This window comes from Phycodurus eques, chromosome 14 (genome assembly GCF_024500275.1).
Source record: "Phycodurus eques isolate BA_2022a chromosome 14, UOR_Pequ_1.1, whole genome shotgun sequence".
Taxonomy (NCBI): domain Eukaryota; kingdom Metazoa; phylum Chordata; class Actinopteri; order Syngnathiformes; family Syngnathidae; genus Phycodurus; species Phycodurus eques.
In genome coordinates, this window is record NC_084538.1 from 21,962,903 (window position 1) to 21,990,863 (window position 27,961).

The 27,961-nt window shown below is 46.6% G+C and overlaps 1 pseudogene; it reads left to right on the plus strand.

Moving 5' to 3' along the window:
- LOC133412903 (apolipoprotein B-100-like) overlaps positions 1-21,801 on the plus strand; it is a 61,507-nt pseudogene extending 39,706 nt beyond the window's left edge.
- Positions 21,802-27,961: the final 6,160 nt, after the last annotated feature.

Genomic DNA, 27,961 nt, shown 5'->3' on the forward strand with positions numbered 1-27,961 from the left:
AAAGCATCACAGAGGACACTTGCAAAGCAGCAATTACTGTATTTATGCGTGTGTTTGTATGTAGATAAAGAGAGATTTGAGGTGCAATTGAAATCCGACTTGAATTCAGAGATTTGCCAAATTTTGCCAAACATGGAACATCATCACAGAAGGTTGGAAAAACTCATTGATAATATCCTGGACCAGAAGGTTGCAAAAACGGACATGAAACTGCGCCATATTGTCACCAAAGGAATTGAGGTAACAGACAGCAAGTTACTGTTTCCTGTTCTGTTTGTGCTCTTGTATTTGTGTTTAAAAAAAAAAAAACAGCACTGAATCTTAGTTGATTCCTGACCAAAAGATGTCATCCAGCTCATCTGTTAGGACCAGGGGCCTCACTTATCAACGTGTACCATGGGTGATTCTAGGATTACAGGTTTAGGGGTGCTGATGAATTTCACTGGTTAGTACATTTTACCACAGTTTCATTCCCACATTTATGAAAGAGAAGCGTAACACTTGGAGGGAGAGTCTGTGGCTAAACCATCAAATCTGATGAAGGTTATCTAAATGTTGAGCCACAGCAAAATAAGAATTGATTGGATTTATGAAAAAAAACACATTGTATTGTAACCCAAATTTCTGGTGATAGACCACTCATTTTCATCCAGAAGCACCTACACATACACAACAGTATGCATTTTTTCCCCCTGGAGTAAACCAGCTCCCAGTCATGAACGGAACAGAGGATAGGACCCAAAAATGCACGGCTCCAAAACAAATGGACAGTTTAAAAAAGAGAGGTTTAATATACGGGCAGAGGTCGGTACACAGGCAGGCAATCCAAAAAAGGCAACAGTATCCAAAAACGTGAGGCAAAGAGGCGAGGTCGATAATCGGAACAGGGTCTAGTCTTACTGTGAGTTTTTGACGTGGAAACAAGGAATGCTGGAACGCGACAACAAGGTACAACGAACTGGCGACTAGAATGAATGAGACACGAGGTTAAATGCAAGGGGTAATTAGGGTGAACGAGGCACAGGTGGTGAAGATGCTCTCAGGAGCAGGTGTGCATGAGACAGGGGGAAGACAACAACCGGAACACACACTCATGACAGTACCCCCCCCCACCCTTAATGGCCAGCCCCAGACGGCCCCGGAGCCCCTGGATGCGCAATGTGGAAGTCCCGAATGAGCGAGTCATCCACGATAAACGCAGACGGCCCCCATGAACGTTCCTCGGGCCCGTAGCCCTCCCAGTCCACCAGATATTGAAACCCGCTCCCCTTCCGACGAGACAACAACAGCCGCCTCACAGTGAAGACAGGGCCCCCATCCACGAACCGGAGGGGAGGAGGGGGCCTGGAAGGCGGGACCAGAGGGGACTCCCGGGCGGGCTTGAGCAGGCTGACGTGAAAAGCAGGGTGGACCCGCATCGACCTTGGGAGCCCAAGCTTCACGGTGACAGGGTTGATGAGCTTTGTGATGGGGAAGGGCCCAACGAACCTGGGAGTGAGCTTCCGGGACTCCACCCGGAGTGGAATATGCTTGATGGAGAGCCAAACTCGCTGACCCACTTTGTAGTTCGGGGCCGATGTCCTCCTACAGGCAGCTGCGGTCTTGTAGGACCGTCCCTGGCGCAGCAGCATCTGGCGGGCTTGCCTCCAGGTCCTCCTGCAGCGTCTCACCAAGGTCAAAGCCGCTGGAACTGTGGACTCTGGGGCTATGGCAGGAAATAGAGATGGTTGGTAACCATACACAACGTGAAAAGGCGATAGACCAGTGGATGCAGAGGGGAGGGAATTACGAGGGAATTCGACCCAAACGAGTTTCTGAGACCAGGATCCTGTGAAGCGAGACATCGGAGCCCGGTCTCCAGGTCCTGGTTCAGCCTCTCGGTTTGTCCGTTGGTTTCAGGGTGAAACCCAGACTGACGGTAGCACCTATGAGATTGCCAAACCCCTTCCAAAATCGCGAAATTAATTGGGGACCCCTATCAGACACCATATTCTTGGGTAAACCATGAAACTTGAATACCTGGTGTATCATTAACTCAGTAGTGTCTTTAGCTGAGGGGAGTTTCTGGAATGCAATCAAATGTGCCATTTTAGAGAACCTTTCCACAACTGTGAGAATGGTGGTACTTCATTTAGAGGCCGGTAATCCTGTCACAAAGTCTACGGAAATGTCTGACCAAGGACGTTGTGGTATTGGCAGGGGTCGCAACTCCCCAGAAGGACGTTTGCAAGAGGACTTGTTAGCAGCACATACCTGGCAAGCATTGACATAATTGGTAACATCGCTTCTAACGTTGGGCCACCAAAAGCGCTGTTCGACCACAGATTGAGTCTTGGCAATGCCTAGGTGATATACAGTCCGGTTCGTGTGAGCCCAGTGGATGACTCTTCCCCTGAAGGTCGGAACCACATAAAGCCTGTTTTCAGGGCAATTATCAGGGCTAAGAGTGTTCTTCAGAGCCTCCTTTACCGCAGTCTCAATGTCCCAAACAAAAGCAGAAACGAAACATGACTTGGGCAAAATGGTTTCAGGGTTGGACAAAGAATTCTCCGCGCAGAAAATGCGCGATAAAACATCTGGCTTACCATTTTCAGAACCAGGTCGGTAGGATAACGTGAAATTGAATCTAGTGAAGAACAGAGCCCATCTAGCCTGCCTCGCGTTTAATCTCTTAGCAGTTTTAAGATATTCCAGGTTCTTGTGATGGGTCCATACTAAAACCAGAGTATGTGCCCCCTCTAGCCAGTGCCTCCACTCCACCAAAGCCTCCTTGACTGCCAGCAGTTCACGGTCACCAATGTCATAATTTCTCTCGGCTGGGGTCAGTTTATTGGAGAGATAAGCACAAGGATGAAATTTACCATCCTTGAAACATTTCTGAGAGAGCACTGCTCCTATTCCGGCATCAGACGTATCAACTTCTAAAGTGAGGATGGGAGCGGAGGTAAAGCTCAATTTAAGTTTTTGAAAAGCTGCTTGACAAAGCGGGTTCCATACGAAAGGTCTGTGTGGCGAGGTAATATCATGCAAAGGCGAGGCTATAGAACTGAAATTACTAATGAACTTTCTGTCGAAATTCGCGAACCCGAAAAACCTTTGTACGTCTTTGCGTGACATGGGAGTGGGCCAATTAGTCACGGCATCAACTTTGCAAGGGTCCATTTTGATTTCAACTGGAGCCAGCACGAACCCCAGAAAAGAAACGGATGCCTTGTGGAACTCACATGTCTCAGCCTTGACGTATAGTTCATTCTGCAGTAACTGCTACAACACAGAGCGGACATGAATGATGTGAGTCTCCTCACCCAGGGAGAATATCAAAGCATCGTCCAAATATACAAAAACGTACATATTCAACATGTCACGCAAGACATCATTGACAAAGTTCTGGAAAACAGCTGGAGCGTTAGTCCAAAAGGCATTACCAAATACTCATAATGTCCCGTTGGTGTGTTGAATGCTGTTTTCCATTCATCTCCCTCCCTTATCCTGACTAGATGATAAGCATTTCTTAAGTATAGTTCGGTGAAAACTTGGCTCCCTCCAGGAACTCAAAGGCGGTGGAGATGAGAGGAAGAGGGTACCTGTTTTTCACAGTTATGTCATTTAGACATCGGTAGTTGACACAGAGTCGCAGAGTCTTGTCCTTCTTGTCCACAAAGAAAAATCCGGCTCCCTCAGGGGATCAAGATGGGCAAACAATCCAGGCTGCCAGTGATTCATCCACATACTCCTTCATAGCCTTGTGTTCCGGCCCTGAAAGAGAGAATAACCTCCCTCGTGGGGGTGTGGTTCCAGGCAACAAGTCAACAGCGCAGTCATATGGTCTGTGGGGTGGAAGGGATTTGGCCTTGGACTTGGAAAAAACGTCTTTAATGTCCTGGTAACAGGTGGGCACTTGAGATTAGTCAGGATCCCCTGATGGGATCTGTGGATGGTCATTTGAAACATAGCCCTGAACATCACATGGAGTTCCAGTTCTGGGCGCAATTGCTGCCCCATAACATAACCTGCCCAGAGGACCAGACAATGTGGGAGTTATGTAATTTCATCCATGGGTTCCCTAAAATAAGGTCATGATTCATGGCGTCAAAAACATGAAAACTAATGCATTCCGAGTGAGAATCAGGAAATGTCAATGTGAGTGTTTGGGTGCGGTGAGTGATCTTGCCCACAAAACTGCCGTCTGCAGCATAGGTGTTGCGGTGGCGTTTTATTTGAAAGGTTCTAAGGTGCATCCGTCTAACGAGGAGGGAGTTGAGTAAGTTTGCGTCATAACCAGAGTCAATTAATACAGGCGTATGAATTTCTTGATCAGGAGAGCATAGTGTCACTTTAGGAAGAACCCGGGAAGGGTCTTCCTTAATGAAATTCAGACTCACCTCTCCCGTGCCCTTTCTACCGGCACCGGCAACCTTGACATGACAGTTGCTCACGGAATGACCCAACTGCCCGCAGTAGAAGCACTGCCCTTCCCTCAGCCGGCGTTGACGTTCCTCAGGGGAGAGACGGAACCTGCCCAGTTGCATGGGTTCATCCGTGGTGACGCCGACCAGTGGATTGAGACCCGAAACAGGGGATCTGCCTTGGTTTGGCTGGTCACCGAGGCTCGTCCTCCAAGTGCGCGGTCACGCAGCCTTCTGCTGAACTCCATCCAGTTCGCGATCCAAAAGCCTCTTGTCGATTTTTACGGCGAGAGTGATGAGATTGTCCAAGTCGGTTGGCAGGTCTAGCGGGACCAAATGATCCTTGATGGTGGGGGATAGTCCTTGAAAAAAATGCATCGAGCAGTGCCCTGTTATTCCACTGACTCTCAGCTGCAAGAAAGCGAAACTCAGTCGCGTAATCTGAAACCCTGTGCTTGTCTTGGTGTAAGGTGACAAGGGTGCCTCACGATCTGGAGAACTGAAAATTTTGCTTTATAGTCTTTACGAAAAAAAGCCCACGAATGACACACGGCGGAATTGTGGCTCCATTCAGCAGTAGCCCACGCCTCCGCACAACCATCCATCCATCCATCCATCCATTTTCTGAGCCGCTTCTCCTCACTAGGGTCGCGGGCGTGCTGGAACCTATCCCAGCTGTCATTGGGCAGGAGGCGGGGTACACCCTGAACTGGTTGCCAGCCAATCGCAGGGCACATAGAAACAAACAACCATTCGCACTCACAGTCATGCCTACGGGCAATTTAGAGTCTCCAATTAATGCATGTTTTTGGGATGTGGGAGGAAACCGGAGTGCCCGGAGAATACCCACGCAGGCACGGGGAGAACATGCAAACTCCACACAGGCGGGGCTGGGGATTGAACCCGGGTCCTCAGAACTGTGAGGCTGACGCTCTAACCAGTCGGCCACCGTGCCGCCTCCGCACAACCAGTCAGGTGGGAAATGACGAAAGCGATCTTTGCTCGCTCGTTGGGGAAGGCAGTGCCCTGGAGCTCAAAGTGGAGTTCGCACTGAGTGATGAGAGGCTTTTAATGTTCCCAGAATCTCCAGAGAACCTCTCCGGTCGAGAGAGCTGTGGGCAGACAGCAGCGGAGGTGGCTGCATGGTGACTGCTTCACATGGAAACGTTGGTACTGTGGCGGTATCGGGTGTTGTGCCAACTGGTTGCTTCTTTTGTTTCGGACTTTGTATCGGTCCGTTGTGGTAAAGAAGGAGCTAAGCCGAAAGGTGAAGCTCTCAATTTACCGGTCTATCTATGTTCCTACACTCACCTATGGTCACGAGCTGTGGGTCCTAAGGGTGTCCAGGCTCACACTTAGAGATAGTGTGAGAAGCCCGGTCATCCGGGAGGATCTCACAGTCGAGCCGCTGCTCCTCCACATCGAGAGGAGCCAGATGAGGTGACTGGGGCATCTGTTTCGGATGCCTCCCGGACGCCTCCCTGCTGATGTGTTCCAGGCACATCCCACCAGGAGTAGACCCCGGGGACGACTCAGGACACGCTGGAGAGACTACGTCTTTCAGCTGGCCTGGGAACGCCTCGGGATCCCCCCGGAAGAGCTGGATGAAGTGGCTGGGGCGAGGGAAGTCTGGGCATCCCTGCTAAAGCTACTGCCCCTGCGACCCGACCTCGCATAATAGAAAATGGATGGATGGCTGGATGGATGGACTTTGATCTTACTTTTTAAAACTATTTTATAAAATGCAATGCCCAACATGTGTAAACACATTAAATGATGTATGGGTCTTAATGGTCCATATTTCACGAATAAGTTGATGTTATGCATTTTTTGCTGAGGAAAATGAAACTGGCAGTCATTTCAAATAATATGAATCCATATTGGAGAAATTGGTAAATAACTAATTTCCTTTGGAACGATCTCTTTTTGATCACCAAAATTCCTCAGAACTGTGAGGCAGACGCTCTAACCAGTCGTTCACCGTGCCGCTCAAATGATCATCTCTGGATAAAACGCTCAGCATCCATAAAATAAAAAAATATAGGGCTGACTGTTCTGTTTTGAATTTTGGTGAAGACTGATCGAAGTTTTGGGACATTAAGTGACAAAGCTTTTGGCCAGGAGACCCTCGTCAGCCGATGTTATGACAGCCAGCCAAAATCTGCGTCTGTCAGACAATGCTACCTACACAAATGCCTATGCATCCATAGGAACTCTTTTCAAGCATCTGAGCGGCATTTGTAGTGCAATCAATACAAAATTGAGATGATGAAACCCCTTTTAAAAGATAAATTAATCTTAAAAACACTACCAAGTGGGATCACGTACACCTGATGTGGAAATGCTTACATCCATAAAATAAAAAATATCGGGGCGATTTTTCTGATATTTTCAGAGGTGTAAGTGGGCATAAATAGAGATGTCCACTAGGCTTGTCATGATAATTACAGTTACGACATGATCATGTCGACTTATCGTTCGCTAAATAAAATGGATATGATAGTTTTTCCAGACTCAATAAATTGTCGTTGTGGTGAGCCGGCCCACGGACCAAGCAATGCGTTGGACAGCTATGTTATTAGCCGCAAGTGGGCTAATGGCACCCCAGATCACACGAATTCACTCCCGCTTTTGGTATTCGGGCGTCCACAATAAACCCACAAAGGGTTATGCACGACACACCAATGCACCCAAAGTAGACAATATAGCACACTTGGTTTCACTCTGCGGAATAAGGCGATTCACCTGCAGGACTGACAACAACCGTTGCCTTGAAGCTACGCCCCTCCCCGCACTTCCCCTTTCCCACAAATTAGATGCAATAGTGATTATGCAGTATTAAAAATTCATAAAATAGTCAATGTAACTGAAAAATTACAGATAAAACAAAAGACAAGACAATAACAGACAATACATTGAAAATGAACTGTTGATTTGTTTAAAATAAGCATCCACTTAGCTGGCCAGGTGGCCAAGACCCTCCCCTGTGGTCGAGGCTTGTGGTTCTGGTCTGGCTTGGCTGATGAGAGTCCGCAGGGGGAAATGCCGGCCCAGCGCTGGAACTGCATGTGGTGTGCGTCGTAGAACGCATAGGGCCACTCCGGTGGCCGACGGCGGGGCATTTGTTCGACTCCGACGAGGACAGTGGACAGTACAGCACTCCTACTTCCCCGGCCCTAATTACCACTCGCCCATAAGAGGGCCCCAATTGCTGGAACGTCTTAATGCCTACACTTCTCTATCTTCGTCGCTGGTAGCCCCAAATTGATTACAAATGGCATCAGTCGAGTGAGAGAGTGCACAACTGTCACCTTGCCGTGGCAGCTTTCTTGTTGTCTTTCAGCATGACTTGTTTCCTGCAAAACAGCTGCCACCTCTCGTGAATCGTCCCGGTGTCTTTCAACCTTGCTCCCCAGTCACACAATTCACAGTCTTTGCAAACCTCTTATTAGTTTTCCCCCCAACGAGCTCACATTGGCTCCATTGGACTCCAGTAGGTGCACATTGATCCACAGGTGAAACTCATATGAGTCGGTCCCATCTTCTGGGGCAACCACCCCCTCAGTCCACTACAATATTAACTACATTTAAATAAACTAATGAAATTCTTGGCAGAATTCCTCTTCAATAAAGATGATTATTCCAGATTTTAACAGACCATTTTGTTTGAATGGTTTATTGTAGTTGTAATTTGCTACAACACAGAACATACAAAAATATGAATGTGTAATTATTTGCTAGTTAATATAATAAAACAAATCTCTCAACTTTGTTTTCTATGCAGGCAGGTAATATTTGGCTGGACAAGTTGACAGTAAGCATTCCTATTCTTAAAATCATGCAAAATAGGAGGCTCTCAGAACTCATCGTACCCTCTCTACCTGACAGAATATTCCTGCAGTTGTAAGTAACTCTTGGTCTTTTGACTACCTATTAAATCTTTAAAATACATATTTTAGGTGAAAAGTGAAATGATAACTAATGTGGCATTTACTTGAACAGTGACAACTTGTTCCGATACAAGTTCAACAAGGACAAAATGGAATTCTCGCTTCCTCTTCCACTGGGAGGCAAAAAGTTAGAGGAACTGAATTTTCCCAACTCCTTGTCAGTTCCTACTTTGGATTTACCAGCAATAAGTTTAAAAGTCCCATCCAAAATCTATAGACTACCATCATTCATTGTACCTCCTGCTGTGGATTTCACTGTGCCCCTTCTTGGTCTGGCGGAGGCATTTATCAAGATCGACAGCAACTTGTACAGTTTGCAAGGCTCCATTTCTGGCGGCAACTACACTGTTGATAGCCCCAGATACACTGTGCAATACAAGGCTATAACCAAGTCACCTTTCGACCTACTGATATACAATCTTGAAGGTAAACCATTTAAAATTCAGTTTGTTGCAGAATAACTACCTTGGATAATGAGCTATCTACCCCAAAACAAGGAATGACTGGATAGACTGTCACGACTCAGAGTATGTGGCATGCCTGTAGGCTAATCTAAATGGTGGACTATCTGAGGTAGAACATACAGTGGGTACGTTAAGTTTTCAGACCCCTTTAAATTTTTCACGCTTTATATTGCAGCCCATCCATCCATCCATCCATCCATCCATTTTCTACCGATTATCCGAGTCGGGTCGCGGGGGCAGTAGCTTTGGCAGGGATGCCCAGACTTCCCTCTCCCCAGCCACTTCATCCAGCTCTTCCAGGGGGATCCCGAGGCGTTCCCAGGCCAGCCGAAGGACGTAGTCTCTCCAGCGTGTCCTGGGTCGTCCCCGGGGTCTCCTCCCGGTGGGACATGCCCAGAACACCTCACCAGGGAGGCGTCCGGGAGGCATCCAAATCAGATGCCCCAGCCACCTCATCTCGCTCCTCTCAATGCGGAGGAGCAGCGGCTCTACTCTGAGATCCTCCCGGATGACCGAGCTTCTCATCCTATCTCTAAGGGAGAGCCCGGACACCCTGCGGAGGAAACTAATTTCGGCCGCTTGTACCCGGGATCGCGTTCTTTCGGTCACGACCCACAGCTCATGACCATAGGTGAGGGTAGGAACGAAGATCGACCGGTAAATTGAGAGCTTCGCCTTTTGGCTTAGCTCCTTCTTTACCACAACGGACCGATACAAAGTCCGCATCACTGCAGATGCTGCACCGATCCGCCTGTCGATCTCCTGTTCCATTCTTCCCTCACTCGTCAACAAGACCCCAAGATACTTGGACTCCTCCACTTGGGGCAGGATCTCATCCCCGACCTGGAGAGGGCATGCCACCCTTTTCCGACTGAGGACCATGGTCTCAGATTTGGAGGTGCTGATTCTCATCCCAGGTGCTTCACACTCTGCTGCGAACTGCTCCAGTGAGAGTTGGAGCTCACGGCTTGATGAAGCCAACAGAACCACATCATCAGCAAAAAGCAGAGATGCAATACTGAGGCCACCAAACCGGACCCCCTCTACACCTTGGCTGCGCCTAGAAATTCTGTCCATAAAAGTTATGAACAGATTCGGCGACAAAGGGAAGCCTTGGCGGAGTCCAAACCCTCACCGGGAACGAGTCCGACTTACTGCCGGATATGCGGACCAAACTATGACTCCGGTCGTTCAGGGACCGAACATCCTGTATCAGAGGGTTCGGTACCCCATAATCCCGAAGCACCCTCCACAGGACTTCCCGAGGGACACGGTCGAACGCCTTCTCCAAGTCCACAAAACACATGTAGACTGGTTGGGCAAACTCCCATGCACCCTCGAGGACCCTGCCGAGGGTGTAGAGCTGGTCCACTGTTCCACGGCCAGGACGAAAACCACACTGCTCCTCCTGAATCTGAGATTCGACTTCCCGACGGACCCTCCTCTCCAGCACCCCTGAATAGACCTTACCAGGGAGGCTGAGCAGTGTGATCCCCCTGTAGTTGGAACACACCCTCCGGTCCCCCTTCTTAAAAAGGGGGGACCACCACCCCAGTCTGCCAATCCAGAGGCACTGTCCCCGATGTCCACGCGATGTTGCAGAGGCGTGTCAACCAGGACAGCCCCACAACATCCAGAGCCTTTAGGAACTCCGGGCGAATCTCATCCACCCCCGGGGGCCTGCCACCGAAGAGCTTTTTAACTACCTCGGTGACCTCAAACCCAGAGATAGGAGAGCCCGCCTCAGAGAACCCACACTCTGCTTCCTCATGGGAAGGCGTGTCGGTGGAATTGAGGAGGTTTTCGAAGTATTCTCCCCACCGACTCACAACGTCCCGAGTCGAGGTCAGCAGCGCCCCATCCCCACTATACACAGTGTTGGTGGTGCACTGGTTTCCTCTCCTGAGACGCCGGATGGTGGACCAGAATTTCCTCGAAGCCGTCCGGAAGTCTTTCTCCATGGCCTCACTGAACTCCTCCCATACCCGAATTTTTGCTTCAGCGACCACCAGAGCTGCATTCCGCTTGGCCAGCCGGTACCCATCAGCTGCCTCAGGAGTCCCACAGGCCAAAAAGGCCCAATAGGACTCCTTCTTCAGCTTGACGGCATCCCTCACCGTTGGTGTCCACCAGCGGGTTCGGGGATTGCCACCACGACAGGCACCGACCACTTTACGGCCACAGCTCCGGTCGGCCGCCTCAGCAATGGAGGCGTGGAACATGGTCCATTCGGACTCGATGTCCCCTGCCTCCCCCGGAACATGAGCAAACTTCTGTCGGAGGTGGGAGTTGAAACTCCTTCTGACAGGGGATTCTGCCAGACGTTCCCAGCAGACCCTCACAATACGTTTGGGCCTGCCACGTCGGACCGGCATCTTCCCCCACCATCGGAGCCAACTCACTCACCAGGTGGTGATCAGTTGACAGCTCCGCCCCTCTCTTCACCCGAGTGTCCAAGACATGCGGCCGCAAGTCCGATGACACGACCACAAAGTCGATCATCGAACTGCGACCTAGGGTGTCTGGTGCCAAGTGCACGTGTGGACACCCTTATGCTTGAACATGGTGTTCGTTATGGACAATCCGTGACGAGCACAGAAGTCCAATAACAGAACACCGCTCGGGTTCTGATCGGGGGGGGGGGGGGCTTTCCTCCCAATCACGCCCTTCCAGGTCTCCCTGTCATTGCCCACGTGAGCATTGAAGTCCCCCAACAGAACAATGGAGTCCCCAGCGGGAGCGCTCTCCAGCACCCCCTCCAAGGACTCCAAAAAGGGTGGGTACTCTGAACTGCTGTTTGGTGCATAGGCACAAACAACAGTCAGGACCCGTCCCCCCACCCGAAGGCGGTGGGAGGCTACCCTCTCGTCCACCGGGGTGAACCCCAACGTACAGGCGCCGAGCCGGGGGGCAATAAGTATACCCACACCTGCTTGGCGCCTCTCACCGTGGGCAACTCCAGAGTGGAAGAGAGTCCAACCCCTCTCGAGAGGACTGGTACCAGAGCCCAAGCTGTGTGTGGAGGCGAGTCCGACTATATCTAGTCGGAACTTCTCGACCTCACACACCAGCTCGGGCTCCTTCCCTGCCAGAAAGGTGACATTCCACGTCCCTAGAGCCAGCTTCTGTAGCCGGGGATCGTTATCGCCAAGGTCCCCACCTTCGGCCACCGCCCAGCTCACACTGCACCTGACCCCTATGGCCCCTCCCACAGGTGGTGAGCCCATGGGAAGGGGGACCCACGTTACCCTTTCGGGCTGTGCCCAGCCGGGCCCCATGCGTGAAGGCCCGGCCACCAGGCGCTCGCCTTCGAGCCCCACCACCAGGCCTGGCTCCAATGGAGGGCCCCGGTGACCCGCGTCCAGGCAAGGGAAAACGAAGTCCATCGTTTGTCGTCATCATTAGGGGTCTTTGAGCCGTGCTTTGTCTGGTCCCTCACCTAGGACCTGTTTGTCATGGGAGACCCTGCCAGGGGCATAAAGCCCCAGACAACTTAGCTCCTAGGATCACTGGGACACACAAACCCCTCCACCACGACAAGGTGACGGCTCAAGGAGGGGTTATATTGCAGCCATTTGCTAAAATTAATGAAGTAATTTTTTTCCCCTCAATGTACACACGGCACGGTGGAGGACTGGTTAGCCCGTCTGCCCGGCCTGCCTGTGTGGAGGTTAGCACGTCTGCCCGGCCCGCCTGTGTGGAGTTTGCATGTTCTCCCCGTGCCTGGGTGGGTTTCCTCCCACATCCCAAAAACATGCATGGTAGGTTGATTGAAGACTTTAAATTGCCCGTAGGTGTGAATGTTCGTGCGAATGGTTGTTTGTTTATATGTGCCCTGCGATTGGCTGGCAACCAGTTCGTGGTGTACCCCGCCTCTTGCCTGAAGATAGCTGGATAGGCTCCGGCAACCCGTGGTGAAGGAAAATGCGGTGAAGGAAAATGGATGGATGGATGACACAGCACCTCATATTGACAGGGACAAAAAAGTAATTGTTGAAATTTTTGCCAATTTATTAATAGAGAAAAACTGAAATATCACACAGCCATAAGTATTCAGATCTTTTGCTGTGACACTCATATTTTTAACTCGGGTGCTGTCCATTTCTTCTGATCATCCTTGAGAGGGTTCTACACCTTCATTGGAGTTCAGCTGTGTTTGATTATACTGATTGGACTTGATTAGGAAAGCCACACCCCTGTGTTACAGCTCACAGTGCATGTCAGAGCACATGAGAATCATGAGGTCAAAAGAACTGCCTGAAGAGCTCAGAGACAGAATTGTGGCAAGGCACAGATCTGGCCAAGGTTATAAAAAAATGCACTTGAGGTTCCTAAGAGCACAGTGGCCTCCATAATCCTGAAATGGAAGACGTTTGGGAGGATCAGAACCCTTCCTAGAGCTGGCCGTCCGGCCAAACTGAGCAATTAGGGGAGAAGAGCCTTGGTGAGAGAGGTACAGAAGAACCCAAAGATCACTGTGGCTGAGCTCCAGAGATGCAGTCGGGAGATGGGAGAAAGTTCTAGAAAGTCTACCATCACTGCAGCCCTCCACCGGTCAGGACTTTATGGCAGATTGGCCCAACGGAAGCCTCTCCTCATTGCAAGACACATGAAAGCCTGCATGGAGTTTGCAAAAAAAAAACACGTGAAGGACTCCAAGATGGTAAGAAATAAGATTCTCTGGTCTGATGAGACCAAGATAGAAATTGTTGGCCTTAATTCTAAGTGGCATGTGTGGAGAAAACCAGGCACTGCTCATCACCTGTCCAATACAGTCCCAACAGTGAATGGTGGTGGCAGCATCATGCTGTGGGTGTGTTTTTCAGCTGCAGGGACAGGGAGACTTGTTGCAATCAAAGAAAAGATGAATGCGGCCAAGTACAAGGATATCCTGGACAAAAACTTTCTCCAGAGTGCTCAGAACCTCAGACTGGGCCAAGGTTCATCTTAAAAAAAGACAAAGACCCCAAGCACACAGCTAAAATACCAAAGGAGTGGCTTCAGAACAACTCCGATACTGGTTTTCAATGGCCCAGCCAGACCCCTGACTCAAACCCAATTGAGCATCTCTGGAAAGACCTGAAAATGGCTGGCCAACAACGTTCACCATCCCACCTGACAGAACTGCAGAGGATCTGCAAGGAAGAATGGCAGATGATCCCCAAATCCAGGTGTGAAAACCTTGTTTCATCATTCCCAAAAAGACTCATGGCTGTATTAGCTCAAAAGGGTGCTTCTACTAAATACTGAGCAAAGGGTCTGAATACTTATGGCTGTGTGATATTTAAGTTTTTCTTTTTTAATAAATCTGCAAGAATTTCAACAATTCAGTTTTTTTCTGTCAATATGGGGTTCTGTGTGTACATTCAAGTGGAAAAAAAATAACTTAAATGATTTTAGCAAATGGCTGCACAATAACAAAGAGTGAAAAATTGAAGGGGGTCTGAATACTTTCCATACCCACTGTAGAACATGTTTTGGGACACTGATTGACGTCAGAATTGATATAGCACAAGCAAACACTAAATTATGTACTTACTCTTACCTTTGATGACACATGATGGACTCAGGCAATACTAGTTCTGGATAATGTTTATTTATTTTTATTGATTTGAATTACCCCTCCCTATGCCGTCACCTTATTGTGGCCGAGGGATTTATGTGTCCCAATGATCTGGGATCATTGATCCTAGGAGCTAAGTTGTCTGGGGCTTTATGCCCCTGGTAGGGTCACCCATGGCAAACAGGTCATAGGTGAGGGACAAGACAAAGCACGGTTCGGAAAAGCCCTATGATGAATACAACATTTGGACATCGTTTTCCCACGCACAGATGCGGGTCACCGGTGCCCCTCTCGAAAGCTAGGACTGTAGGTGGGGCTCAATGCCGAGCGGCTGGTGGCCAGGCATGCACCCATGGGGCCCGGGTGTGAAGAACCAGAAGATACAACGTGGGTCACCCTTTCTATGGGCTCACCAACTGTCGGAGAAGCCAAGGGGATCAAGTGCGTAGAGAGCTGGGTGGGAGCCAAAGGCAGGGATCTTGGCTGTGCGGTCATTTGCTGCAGAAGCTGACTCTAGTGATGTTGAATGTTACCTCTGTGCCAGGGAAGGGGCCTGAGCTGGTGTGCAAGATTGAGAAGTTCAAAGTAGATCTAGTCGGGCTCACCTAGACACACAATTTGGGCTCTGGTACCAGTCTTCTCGAGAGCGGTTGGACTCTATTCCACTCTGGAGTTGTCCATGCTAAGGGGCTGAGCTGGTGTGGCCATACTGATTGCCCATCGTCTCTATGCCTGTAAGAATTTACCCTGGTGATTGAGAGGGTAGCTTCCCTCTGCCTTCTTACTGACTGCTGTTTGTGCCTATGCACCAAAAGGCATCTTAAAGTACCTGCCCTTTTTGGAGTCTTTGGAGGTGGTGCTGGAGACCAGTGTCATGGTAAGCAAGTGATTAGCACATTCACCTCACAGTTCTGCGGTGAGGGGTTCGAATTAGAGGCTGACACGGGAGTGGCTGTTGACTCCCGCTCCCTCCCACACCCACAAAGGTTGATCCCACTCCCTCCCAATCCCAAGTAGGTGTTTGGACAAAAAATCTAATCTTGAGTTAAAAAAATAAAAATAAAAAAAATCACACTCCCACAGAGATTGATCCCTATCCTGCCCAATCCCAGTTGATGGTGAAAATCACTCCTATCCCACGGGAATCCTGCAGGACCCTGTGGGAATCCTGAAAAATGTCAGTCTCTAGTTTGAATCTGGGCTCCGGCCTTCCTGTGTGGATTTTGCATCTTCTTTTTGTGCTTGCATGTTTTTTCTCCAGTTACTCCAAAAAAAAAACATGCATTAGGTTAGGTGAAGACTAAAAATTGCCAATGTTTGAATGTTTGTTTGAATAGTTGTTTGTGTCCTGTGATTAGCTGTCGACCAGGGTGTACACCATCTCTAATCCAAAATCAGATGGGAGAGACTACAGCACACCCATTACCTTATATAGATGGTATAGAAAATGGGTAGATGGGTTAGTGCATTGATTCCTCACTGAGCTGAATTCTTGAAATATGTGGAGGTATGCTTGATGGCATGCAGAATTTAGACATGTGGTTTGGCCTCTAGTTTTTTGTGACTTTATATTGTATGACTTGACAACTCAACTTCAAGTTTTACAATTGTACTACTTGTGTCTCTTTCTGATATTGACAGTATTTTAATTTCTGTCCATTTTAAGGAACTGCCATGATGTCAGGAAGACCTGATGATCATGTTGAGTGTCTGGTGAATAATTCCTTTAACCACAGTCTCATTCAAACAAGCTTAAGTGTCTCAGAAACTTTGGATGTGACCAACAAACGACATGCAAAGGCCAATTACAAGATTGAAGCATCCGGTCCACTTGGCTTCCATGCCTCTTTCTACTATGTTGCCCAGTCAACTTCCACAATAGACTCAGATGAAGTCACAGGAGATGGCACCTGGGATGGAACACTTAAAATTGGTTCTTTCTATACCAATACCTCCTATAGAAATAGTTACAACCTGTACCCACAAGAAAGAAAAGGAAGAGGAGAGTCCATCTTACGCTTTGACTCACCATTTGTGCAAATTCACAACACAATCCACGGAGTCTACGCTAACTTTGAATTGAATGTTGTTTCCAAAACAAATGTCCAGAAAGACATCTTCAATCATGTGTCAGAACTCAACTATAAGGACTCACAACTAACCCTGAAGTGTACTGGTGTTGCCAAAATTGGGGGACAATTGCTGAGAAACAAAGTTGAGTTTGGTGTGTCCTACCTTATGGTTATCATCAAAGCTGAATTAATGGCAGATGACGAAACCAATCAAGCATATTACCTTATAACAGGCTCATTGAACTCAAGAGGGCTTAAAGTAAACTCAGATGGATCTCTCACCTTTGATGAAGGTCGAGGATTCCACAAAGCATCCATTGTGTTTGACAGAAATGGTTTGACCACAGGTGGAACTAATAGCATTCAATACATACCTGTGACATTTGAAAATATATTCAGTGGATCCATAGACAGCAACGGAGCATCATTGTCCTCCATGACTAAAGCAATGGCTAAGGAAGGTTATGTCGAGCTGAACATTAAGGGTAAAATAACTGCAAAGGAAAGCTCTTTCTATGGTGTCTTCAATGGTAATGTGTTCAATGCACACACAAGAAATAATGTAAATTATGTACTGAATAGAAGAGCTTTCACCTTCATCAGTACCAGCATGGTAAAAATGGGGCAAATGAAAACAGAAAATAGACACACACTGGCCCTCACGCTATGGACCGTAGCCCTTCACTCTAAGACTGGCTACTTCCTCTGTGAAGATACGTACTATAAGCAAGATACCAAGATTGATATGAAGCCATTTGTCATGACATTTGATGCAAAAATTGAAGTGAAATGGTTTGATCTTAGTTTGAACAAAGTGGGCCACATAAAGCTTGAGCCAGTTAAGATGTACCTGAGTGGATCCACAGATGGAGCTTACAGAGAAGAACACAGTATTAAACACACCTATGAGATAAACTACCAAGCCATGTCAGGTAAAATAAAATCTAACACTTCTGGAAACCTATTGGGTGTCAATTTGTGTCAAACATGTGAACTGGAGTTTGCTGGACTTTCCTCCGCATCATTTTGTCAGTCAGAAATAAATTCTAAGCCACTCCATTTTGACAGCATCATACGCACCCAAGCACTGCCCTTCAGCCTCTCAGTCGATGCTCTTTTCAACAGTGATGGAGAAATTATTCTATATGGAATGCATTCTGGGCAACTGTACAGTCAGCTGCAATTTAAAGCTGAGCCTTTAGTTCTTGTATGTTCGCATGACAGCAGAGTGTTAACCATGCATGCACTTTCAAATTGGAAGATGTCCACTCAACTAGATCACAAATTTGATGGTTTCCTAATGCCAAATGATCAAGCTCTAACGTGGAAAATCAAATCTAAATTACACAGTCATTCTTATGACCAGAATATCAGTGGCTATAACAACCCACAGAAAGCTGGATTTGAGTTTTCGGGAGTAATGCTCACAGATGCTTTCCACGGATTGAACACGAATATTGGATCAATAGAAGAAATGCAAGAATTCAGTATAGGTGGTTTCCTCAAATATGACAAGAGCAGCAGTAATATCATTGCAATTCCATTTCCTTTTCTTGCTGCTTTTGAAGAACTGAAGAATACATGTATAAATGCTTTGGAAACACTCCAACGGTACATCGACAACCTGGATATTAATCAGATGATATCTGACTTCAGAGTCAAGCTAGATCAGTTACCATCACAAGTCAATGACTTCATAAAAGAAATGGATTTGGAAAACAAAGTGAATCAAATCAAAGAAAAAGTTGATTACTTTATAAATGGGTTTGATGTAACAATGGATGATCTGGAGGTCATGATGAGCAACTTGAAAAAGGATTGTGAAAATAAAGTGTTAGAGATAGCTACCAAAATTAGAAACCTGATACTTTCAGTCAATGACTACCTTAAATCAAGACACATTTCTGAAAAATTAATACATGTGCTTGCTGTAGCTGAAAATAAACTGCATGTATTTAATGAGAAGTACAATATTAAGGTATTACTACTTGAAGCTCTGCAAGCCATAGAGAACATTGTTGAAAATGTTGATTTAGTGAAATTCACAGACAGCAGCATCGATTGGCTGCAGGAATTAGATTCAAACTATGGAGTACGAGAGAAAATCCAACAAATCCTGGCAGACATGAAAGATAAAATTGAGAGTTTTGATGTTAAGATATTATTTAAACAAATGAACATGTTTCTTCTTTCAACCAATATGGGCATTGATAATCTTTTGTATGAAATTCCTTACACAGACATTACAAATGTGATGGAATCTATAAATGATGTATTAGTCAACTGGATTGACGAATATGAAATCCCCAATAAACTCAATGCAATATATTCCTATATCAGGGATCACATTTTAAAATATGACCTTGATGATAAATTTAAAGAAATAATTGATCAGGCTGCAATTCTCATCAAGAAAATAAAAATTGAGGAGACTGTGCATTCAATAGTCAATGCTCTGAACATTCTCAATTTTGAATTAATTCATGACCAAATGCTACAATTTATCTACAGTGTGAAAAAATACCTTAGGTTAATTGATTTAAATAAAAGAATTGAAGAACTTAATAAAGATATTTCATCAGCTATTCAGTCACTGAATGACTTTGACTATAATTCATTTGTTAATAAGGCCAACAAGAAAATAGCAGAAGTAACAAATTGCATAAATGAGAGGATAGAAAAATATGAGGTAGTGTTCAAATTTGAAGCTGTTAGAGAATTTATCAGAAAAATTCAAAGTATAATTTTCCATTATATTGAAAAACTAAAAAATACAAGAGTGGCTGACTCTCTGAAGAAACTGAAAGATGTGATTGACAGTACATTTTACATCGACATCAAAATGAAAGTTCAGGATATCATTGAAGACATCAGGCAGATAATTTTTGAAATGGATATCAGAGAGGAAATGTACTTTTACCTCCAAAGAGCAAGTGAATCCTACAGCAATATTTCGGCCAAGGTCAACCGACTGATCGTGGAGATCAGCAAATTGGTGAACGACAGTGAGATCCTCTGTCAGATAAAGCAAACCATCGATGATGGTTTGAATGAACTAAATAATACTGAGATACAAGTTTACAGTTTCACAGTGCTTTTTACAGACCTTGTCATTCCTAGATTTACAATCAACATGAACAAATTGCATGAAATCACCATTCCAGCAGAAATCTCAGTCCCAGAGTTTAGCATTATTGGCTCAGTTACAGTTCCCGCATTTACAATATCTTTTGATGAGCTCAAAGCCAAAATCCTTGCAATGATAGATTACATCAAAGGATTTGAAATGCCTGCCATTGATCTTGACGGGATTTTTGGTGACATGAAAGTTCTTTACATATTTGCCCTACCAGATGTCACCTTCCCTGAAATAACACTTTCAGAAATCAAAGTTCCCACCATCAACATGCCCAAATTACATATAAAGGACTTTGATGTCATGCCAGGAATCAAACGGCCTGATAGTGCTCATGAGAATTGTGTCCAGGTTTTTGGAAAATTCCAAGGTGAATTTAAGGTGAACTTCCCTGTGTACACTCTGGGTACTACAGGAATGATTGAACATTCAACATCTCGTCCACAAAGCCCAAAATTTAAAGCCACTATTCATTCTCATGCCAAATCAACCATCCAGATCATGGAATATACCTTTGATGCAATGGCTCAGTTAGAGGCACCTGGATTAAAGGAATTGAAATTTACAGAAATTATGAAAGTTTCACATTCGGCTTTTTCCATTGAACATGATGCATCCTTGGTAATCATGGGTTCTTTGGCTGAGGTCTCTGCGCAGACTGTATCTAAGGCAACTACTTCAATGTACACAGCAGACTTGGTCAACAGTATGACACTCTCACTGAGGAGTGGCATTTCTGTAACTACAACCACATTTTACAACCACAACTTCAATATAACATCAATGGAAATTTCAAGTCAGACATCAGTGAAACACTACATGGCATCTACAGTGGACAGAGGAATTACTTGGAGTGGTAAAACAACTGCTTATGGAAAGTGGTCCTGGGAAAACTATTCTGATGAAGGTACACATGAAAGCACTTTAGAATTTAATACAAATTTTAACACTACCAAGTTAACTTTTCTAGGAGACATAGATTGTACCGCATTAAAAGTGAAGCCAATTCTGAAACTGGAATCACTGACCTTTAGCCATATTGTTGTGGATGCTCGATGTGAATTGGAGGCTTCATTTATGAAGAGTGTCATTGGTGCCAATGGAGAGGCCAATATCTGGGACCTGAAAGTTGCATTGACAGCGTATCATGATTCACAACTCAGTGGATGTGTTACTGGTTCCATTTACAACACTATGGAATTCATGTCCCATTCTTTTGAAATTGTGTATGATGTGAAGAATAAAGTAACTATAAACATGGTTTTCCCCTTGAAACTTACTGGTAAGGTGGATCTCCAGTATGACTATGGTTCTAAATTTAACTCTGAGAAGCAACAGATTTACTGGACTGGTTTAGCCAGATTTAACCAATACAAGTACAACTACAGCATTGGAGCAGAACACAATTACAATAATGTTACCTTTAACTTACAGGCTTATGGCGAAGCCAATGTGGACTTTTTGACTGTTCCTTTCTCAGTCCCATTGATGAATGTACCTTTACTGGGAATCACAACTCCTGAAGTTAAAAACCTTTCCTTATGGGAACATGCTGGATTAAAAACCTTGCTTACGACTCCTCAACAGTCATTTAATGCACACCTGAAGTTTACTTACAAGAACACAGCTGCACATAGTTTTGACGTGCACTTAGAACCAATCTACGGTGCCATCAGTGACAGTGCTGACAGAATAAGGGCTAAATTTGAATTTGAACATAATACAAACAAATTAGTTGAACTCCTGAAGGGGTAACTCAACCAGGCCAAATCACAGTATATACAATACAAACTTGAAACATCGTCTTTCACCAAGAATCTTCAGTGTCCCTGGAAACAATACCTGTACTAATATAGTTTTCAGCCTTCTGAACTGAAATGTCTGCCTTTAAATACTTTGTTCTCACTACACAAAGTACCATCTTTGGGATATTCTGTTCCGTCCTATACTCTTGTGCTACCATTCCTAGAGGCACCTGCCATTCATGTCCCAGAGTCTTTGAGTCAAATAAAGCTTTCAATTTACGCTGTAAGTCTCCTTCGGATCAGCATTGATGTTCCATTGCTCGGAAACATAACATGACCTCTCCTATAAAATCCACTGTAATGACCTTAAGGGCAAATGCTGGACTTTAAAACCTGTCTGACATAATTGCTCAATTTGCAGCATCTGAGACATCTGTGTTAAATATTTTCAATTGTGGGAAGTAACAAAGTACAAATACTTGGTTACTGAACTTCAGTAGATTTTTCAAGTCAGAGAGAGCAACCACTGCTGAGCTCTTAACAATAACAAATGCAGGTGTCTGCTCAACCTTCTGCTCTCCCTCAGCCACACAAACAGGGTGGATCTCATGTCTGTTGAGTGCAACATTCCCTAGCTCCTACATCCTAGATGCTTCGACTGTGACCCCAAAGTTGTTCTCACACTGTCATGTTAAGGTGCATCTCAATTGTCTTAAATGTGCATCAAGAAATGAAGATTGAACATCGAGGAGCCTCCATTGAGGAGCTATAACTGAGGAATCTCTTATGTCTTGTAGCTCCTCGACAGTGACGATACAATAAGTGCGTACCAGCTGGATCGTAAACAAAGCAGGACTCAAAATTAAATAGGCACTCTTTTGTGTTTGTCATGCCTTGATTGTTGTTTTACTGAGACTAGCTTATGGTTAGTAATCAATGAAAGTCTGTAATAATTAGGAAGTAATTTTGTCCAATGCATTTGATCACTTTAAAAGAAATAAAAAACTTTTTGATGGTTCTACATTGTTTTTGCATTCCATGTAATACATAAGCAACATATGAATGCTGTATATATATTTAAGTCACTATAAATATGTGCTGCAAAAGGGGTAGCCCACTCATGATCCATGATGGGATCTCTGGTGGCAGGAGTTAACATGTTAGCAGAGGAGCGACGCTCAAGGTCTGACAAGGCTGCACATTTTTTAAAAATGAGACGTGCTAGCCACCTTGGCACAAGGAAGGACTCGCCTATACACATTACCCTGCTTACAATTTTTATTTCACTGAACAATCTGATCTGCGATTGTCTGGCGACCAGTCCAGGTTGTAGCCCGCCTCTCGCGCAGTCAGCTGGGATATGCTCCAGCACGCCTGCGACCCTAGTAAGGATAAGCAGTACGAAAAATGGATGGATGGATGAACAATTTGATATTGCATGGTTGCCGAATGGTTAGCATGACATGGATTTGTGGGTTCATATCTGGGCTCCAGCCTTTCTGTGTGGAGTTTGCATGTTCCCCTCATGCTTGCGTGGGTTTCCCCCACATTCCAAAAACAGGAAATGTAATTGAAGAATAAATTGTCCTTATGTGTAAATATGAATTAGGGATGTAACAATATTCAAGATACTGTGATATCACGAAATTAATAGTGCCTCGATATCGTCGTGGTCTTGTGTCGATATAAAATAATGAGCCATTGTGTTTGAAATTTAGTTTTGAGCGGGCTGCTACAGCTACACTACTGCGCTCCACTCGCTCATTAAGACTATAAACGCACCCAACTGGATGCGTAACCCATGCCATCATATGGGTACGTCACAAAAAATACATTGATTGGCTGACTGGCACACGTGACCAAAAGGCTGCAATGGGAGGGATGCAGAAACATCTCGATGCCCTGAGTCCCTCCCCGTAGCAGCTATGCATCACAATTGATTGCGCAAGAGGTGCCTTGTTGTTCACGCCTGCCTCCGTCCCAGCAAACGCTGACCCACGGGCCGGCATGGACTGCTAATGGACCTCCACTTCTTGAAGCTGCATGCACTACTGCTCCCCTTCGAAGAGATACACTGGGAACGATTTTTAAAATAAATTATTTTTAGTTAGATTTGTATAATTAGAACTAAATTTGGCATGCTGATTCCCAAATTGCAGTCATTTTTTTTCTAGCACGTCACGTGGTACGATCCTCCATAGTGAGCAGATGCATAAAACCCGCAAATGAGGCAAGGGGCCTACCAGGTCCACATGCACGTGGTCAAACCTCCTGTCTGGAATTGGAAAAGGTTTGAGGATGGCTTTGGTGTACCAGTAGACTTTGGCGCGCTGACACGCCATGCACGTAGCCACCCACCCCTAACGTCCTTCCGTAGTCCCAAGAGGGCAGCATTTGCGAGGGTGGACTTAGCCTGCTGAAAACCCTGGACCCTCTGAGAAGTCCACGGAGAGGGTCATTAGCTTTCTTGCCACGCGAACTACCATAACGATGCTGCCGAAAGTGGGCTGCATGACGAAGGAACCGATTATAAAAATTAACTATGCCCAAGAACTCCTGTAGTGCTCTAGCTGAGATATGACGGGGGAAAGCTGCACTATGCAAGGCAAAGGAACCACACCCTGTGACGAAATACAGTGACCTAAGAAATCAATCAACGACAAACCAAACTAACATTTTGCTGGGTTGACAATCAGGCCGTGGGCATCAAGACGTCTGAAAACCTGCGTTAATTGTGACAGATGTTCCCCAGGGAAAGAACTTGCCACTAGAATGTCGTCTAAAGAAACAAACACAAAAACAAGGTCACGCAACACAGACAGCCCGACTGGGGTTATCACTCCCCCGCTTGCCTGGCTAACAGCTAATCGTTGTTAGCCAGGCAAGCGGAGTTAGCCAACACCGCACGCACTGGAGGCGGTAGTTGGCATAGAAAAACGTGCAGGAAAATGACGCCGCCTTTATCTGAGCCCAAAAGCTACAGCCTATTGTCCATCAGGTCTACTGTTGTACCATCGCCCAACCCGGGCAGGGAAAGGAGCCTATTCCCCCTCTCTGAGTCAGAGAAACTGTAACTTCCTGAGCAGAAGTTGCATGAGTGCATTGTATTTTCCATTACTTGGAGGTGCACGCAGCAGCTGCATAGTGCTACGCATTGTGTGTTGGTCGAGGGCCCCAACGACCATGTAATACTTTGAATCATCTGCAGTGATTCCTCTTAGGTGTTACAACACTTCGACATGCTAAAAGCAGGAAACCAGAATCACTTCGCCAAAACTCCGGCAGATTCACCAGGGTGGCGATGACAGGCACGGTTGCGAGAGTAGGGGTGACATAATGGCCAAGGAAGTCACCTCTTCGTCCGCTGCTATCATGTCGGGGTCACCAATGTGGCAGGATAAAAGGATGCACGTACTTGAATCAACATGTTTTCATTCTTCCACAAACAACAAATATAAACAAACAATCTTTCACACTCACATTCACACCTATACGCAATTTAGTCTTCAATCACCCTACCATGCATGTTTTTGGAATGTGGGAGGAAACCGCATTACCCGGAGAAAACCCACGCAGGCACAGGGAGAACATGCAAACTCGACACAGGCGAGGCCAGATTTGAACCCTGGTCCTCAGAACTGTGAGGTGGATCTGCTAACCAGTCATCACCATGCCGCCAAACAAAATACAATGATTTGCAAATCCTTTTTCATGATGTGTCCTGGAGTCCCCTTTTTGGAGCTTTGGGGGCGCTTTGTGCCTTGCCTCTCTCTCTCTCTGTCTCTCTCTCTCTCTTCCCTCTTTCTCTCACTCATCACTGCCTGCATATAAGCCTGCCACATCCAGGAATTCATCATCAGAGTATTAACAATCTATTGTGGTACACAGGCCGACTCTCACATCCTTGTAAGCAAGTTCCTATCCGACGACCCCAACTGTATTCACCCTGTTGTGTTTTCTCCCACTTCCAGTGCTCCTTCCGTGCCTCCCGTGCTGCACACTCCAACCACGCCATCAAGCACTTCCACTTCCTTACGTTCCTGCTTCCTGCACTGTCCTTGGTCCTACGAACATTGACCCCGTCTTGGATACCCAAACTCTTGCCGCTTCCAAATAAACCATTCTCATCTACTCCCTCCGCCACAGTTTCCTTTTGGGTCCAGTCCAATTTGATACAATTTCGTATCGTGACAGAAGTCTCTGGCCCTCATGGACCCAGCAACAGCGGAAGCGTTGCGTGAAGCGCTCGCCCATCAGGGCGTGCACATAGGCAGACAGTACAAAGCCCTCCGTGAGATCATGGACTCATTGAATACCCTCATACAACAAGTATCTCTCCTGTCCTCCCAGAGCCACCTCAGCAATCTTCCCGTGGGTATTACTCCCAAGCCTGCAGCTTCCCACCAACCCCTCTTCCCGTACAAAGAGCCTCACGTTCCTCCCGAACCGTACTCCGGGGACCTAGGTTCATGTACCCAATTCCTATTAAACTGTCCATTAGTATTTGACCTACAATCGCTGAGTTACCCCACGGACAAATTTAAGATTGCGTTTATCATTAACCTCCTACACAGAAGTGCTGCCAAATGGGCTACCGCGCTTTGGCAGAATTCCTCTCCTGTCCTCGTATCATTTAATTCATTTTCGGACAAGCTTAAAAAAGTTTTCAACCACCCCGTCAAGGATTGGGAAGCCACTTGTTGCCTCCTAGCCCTCACCCAAGGTTCAAGTTCTGTGGCGTCATACTCCATAGATTTTAGAATACTTGCGAGTAAATGTGGTTGGGACAACGCCACTTTGTGAGGGATCTTTTTTAAAGGATTATCAGAGCAACGCAAAGACGGGCTCGCAGCCAGGGACGAACCCACCTCACTCGAGGAATTAATCTCGCTGGCCATTAAATTGGACAATCGTCTACAGGAAAGAGCTCGAGAGCGAGGAATTAGGATGCGCAGTAGAGCTCCATCCATGGGCACAACGCCTCCAGCCACTCCGCCGCACCCTGAACCCCCCACTGGCTCCTCTCCACTCTCCACTGGACTCGAGGAGCCCATGCCACTAGGCAAGACTCATTTAGCCCCCCTGGAACGTCTGCGCGGGTTGACTCAGCGATTATGTATTTATTGTGGACAGCCAGGTCACTTCATAGCCAATTGCCCCATAAAACCAAAAGACCGGGCTAACCATGACCAAGAGCGCCACGGAGAGCCAACCCAACACCTCCCCAAGCTCTCCCTCCCGTATGACCATTAACTTGTGTATTCTTGGTCCCGTTCGCACCACACCTGACATAGCCCCCATTGACTCCGGCGCAGATGACAAGTTTTATTCATGCTTCCCCTCAAGCCCCTCCCTTTCCCTAAGAAAGTTATGGCTCTGGACGGGCGACTCATCTCCGCTGTAACCCACCAAACTGCAGCGTTCAACCTGCTCCTTTCAGGTAATCACCGTGAAACCCGCCAGCTGTTTGTCATTCCTTCCCCGGAAACTCCGTTAGTCGTTGGTATGCCCTGGCTCAAGAAACACAACCCCGCCATAGATTGGAACCACCTGTAAATCACTGGCTGGAGTCACTTCTCCCACTCCCACTGTCTTCTTTTGTCCATCCCGACCTCCAGTAAACCTCAGCCCTCACCAGTCTCACCTCCACCAGCTCCCCATTCCATTGGACCCCAGCCACATCGCAAATATTCAACCACCTTAAGGAACTATTCACCAGTGCCCCCATCCTGAGACACCACGACCCTTCCCTCCAGTTCGTTGTAGAAGTGTGTGTGTGTGTGTGTGTGTCCTGCATTCCCCTTTTTGGAGGTTGGGTGCGCAACCTCTCTCTCTCTCTCTCTTTCTCTCTCTCTCTCTCTCTCTCTCTCTCTCTGTAAACATCTGTGAGTTGATGTTACTATAACCTGTGTTGTAATTAAAGTAAGTAAGTAATTAAAGCTTAAAGTGTGTCTATCAAACTTATTTGTGAATGAACACCATGTCACATGCATGTTAGTCAACTGGTGTACGGAATTGCTGAGCTGGCACATCGAGGAAGGGTGAACCCACAAGGAAGGGGGCCGAGTCAGTAAGGCCGTCCAGCAGGGGACCTAACCGGGGGGGGCGCCACCGACCCCCGAGGACTCAGGGAGGTCCCGAGCCCAACCGAAGCGCCCCGACCAGTCACAAAGGGAGGGGTTCAGGCACCGGACCACCGCGCCCCACACGTAATCCCTCCCCACCCCTCCACCACCCAGCGAGCCACCCCCCCCCGCCGACACCACCCCAGAGAGCATGGGGGGCCCACCCACCAACAGGGCCCAACGCAGGAGCCAGCAGCCATCAAAAACGGTCATAGCCTGCCAAAGCGAGCCTATGTTAAGCGCCCGTTGTGAGTGTACGTTGAAATTTGTTTGCAAGAAATGTTCCTGATTTATTATTGGTCTCGAAATTAGTGTATCTGAGCTGTTGTAGTAGGAACTCGGTTCTTTTTGATGATATGCAATCTAGTTGTTGTTTCGCATTATAAATTTGGTTCCTAAGTAGGTCTGTCTGATTCATTGCATATTCCTCTGTGAGTTGTTTCATTTTTATCTCCAATTCGCTTTCTATTTTTTTGTTTGTTTTTTCTTGTAGAAAGAGT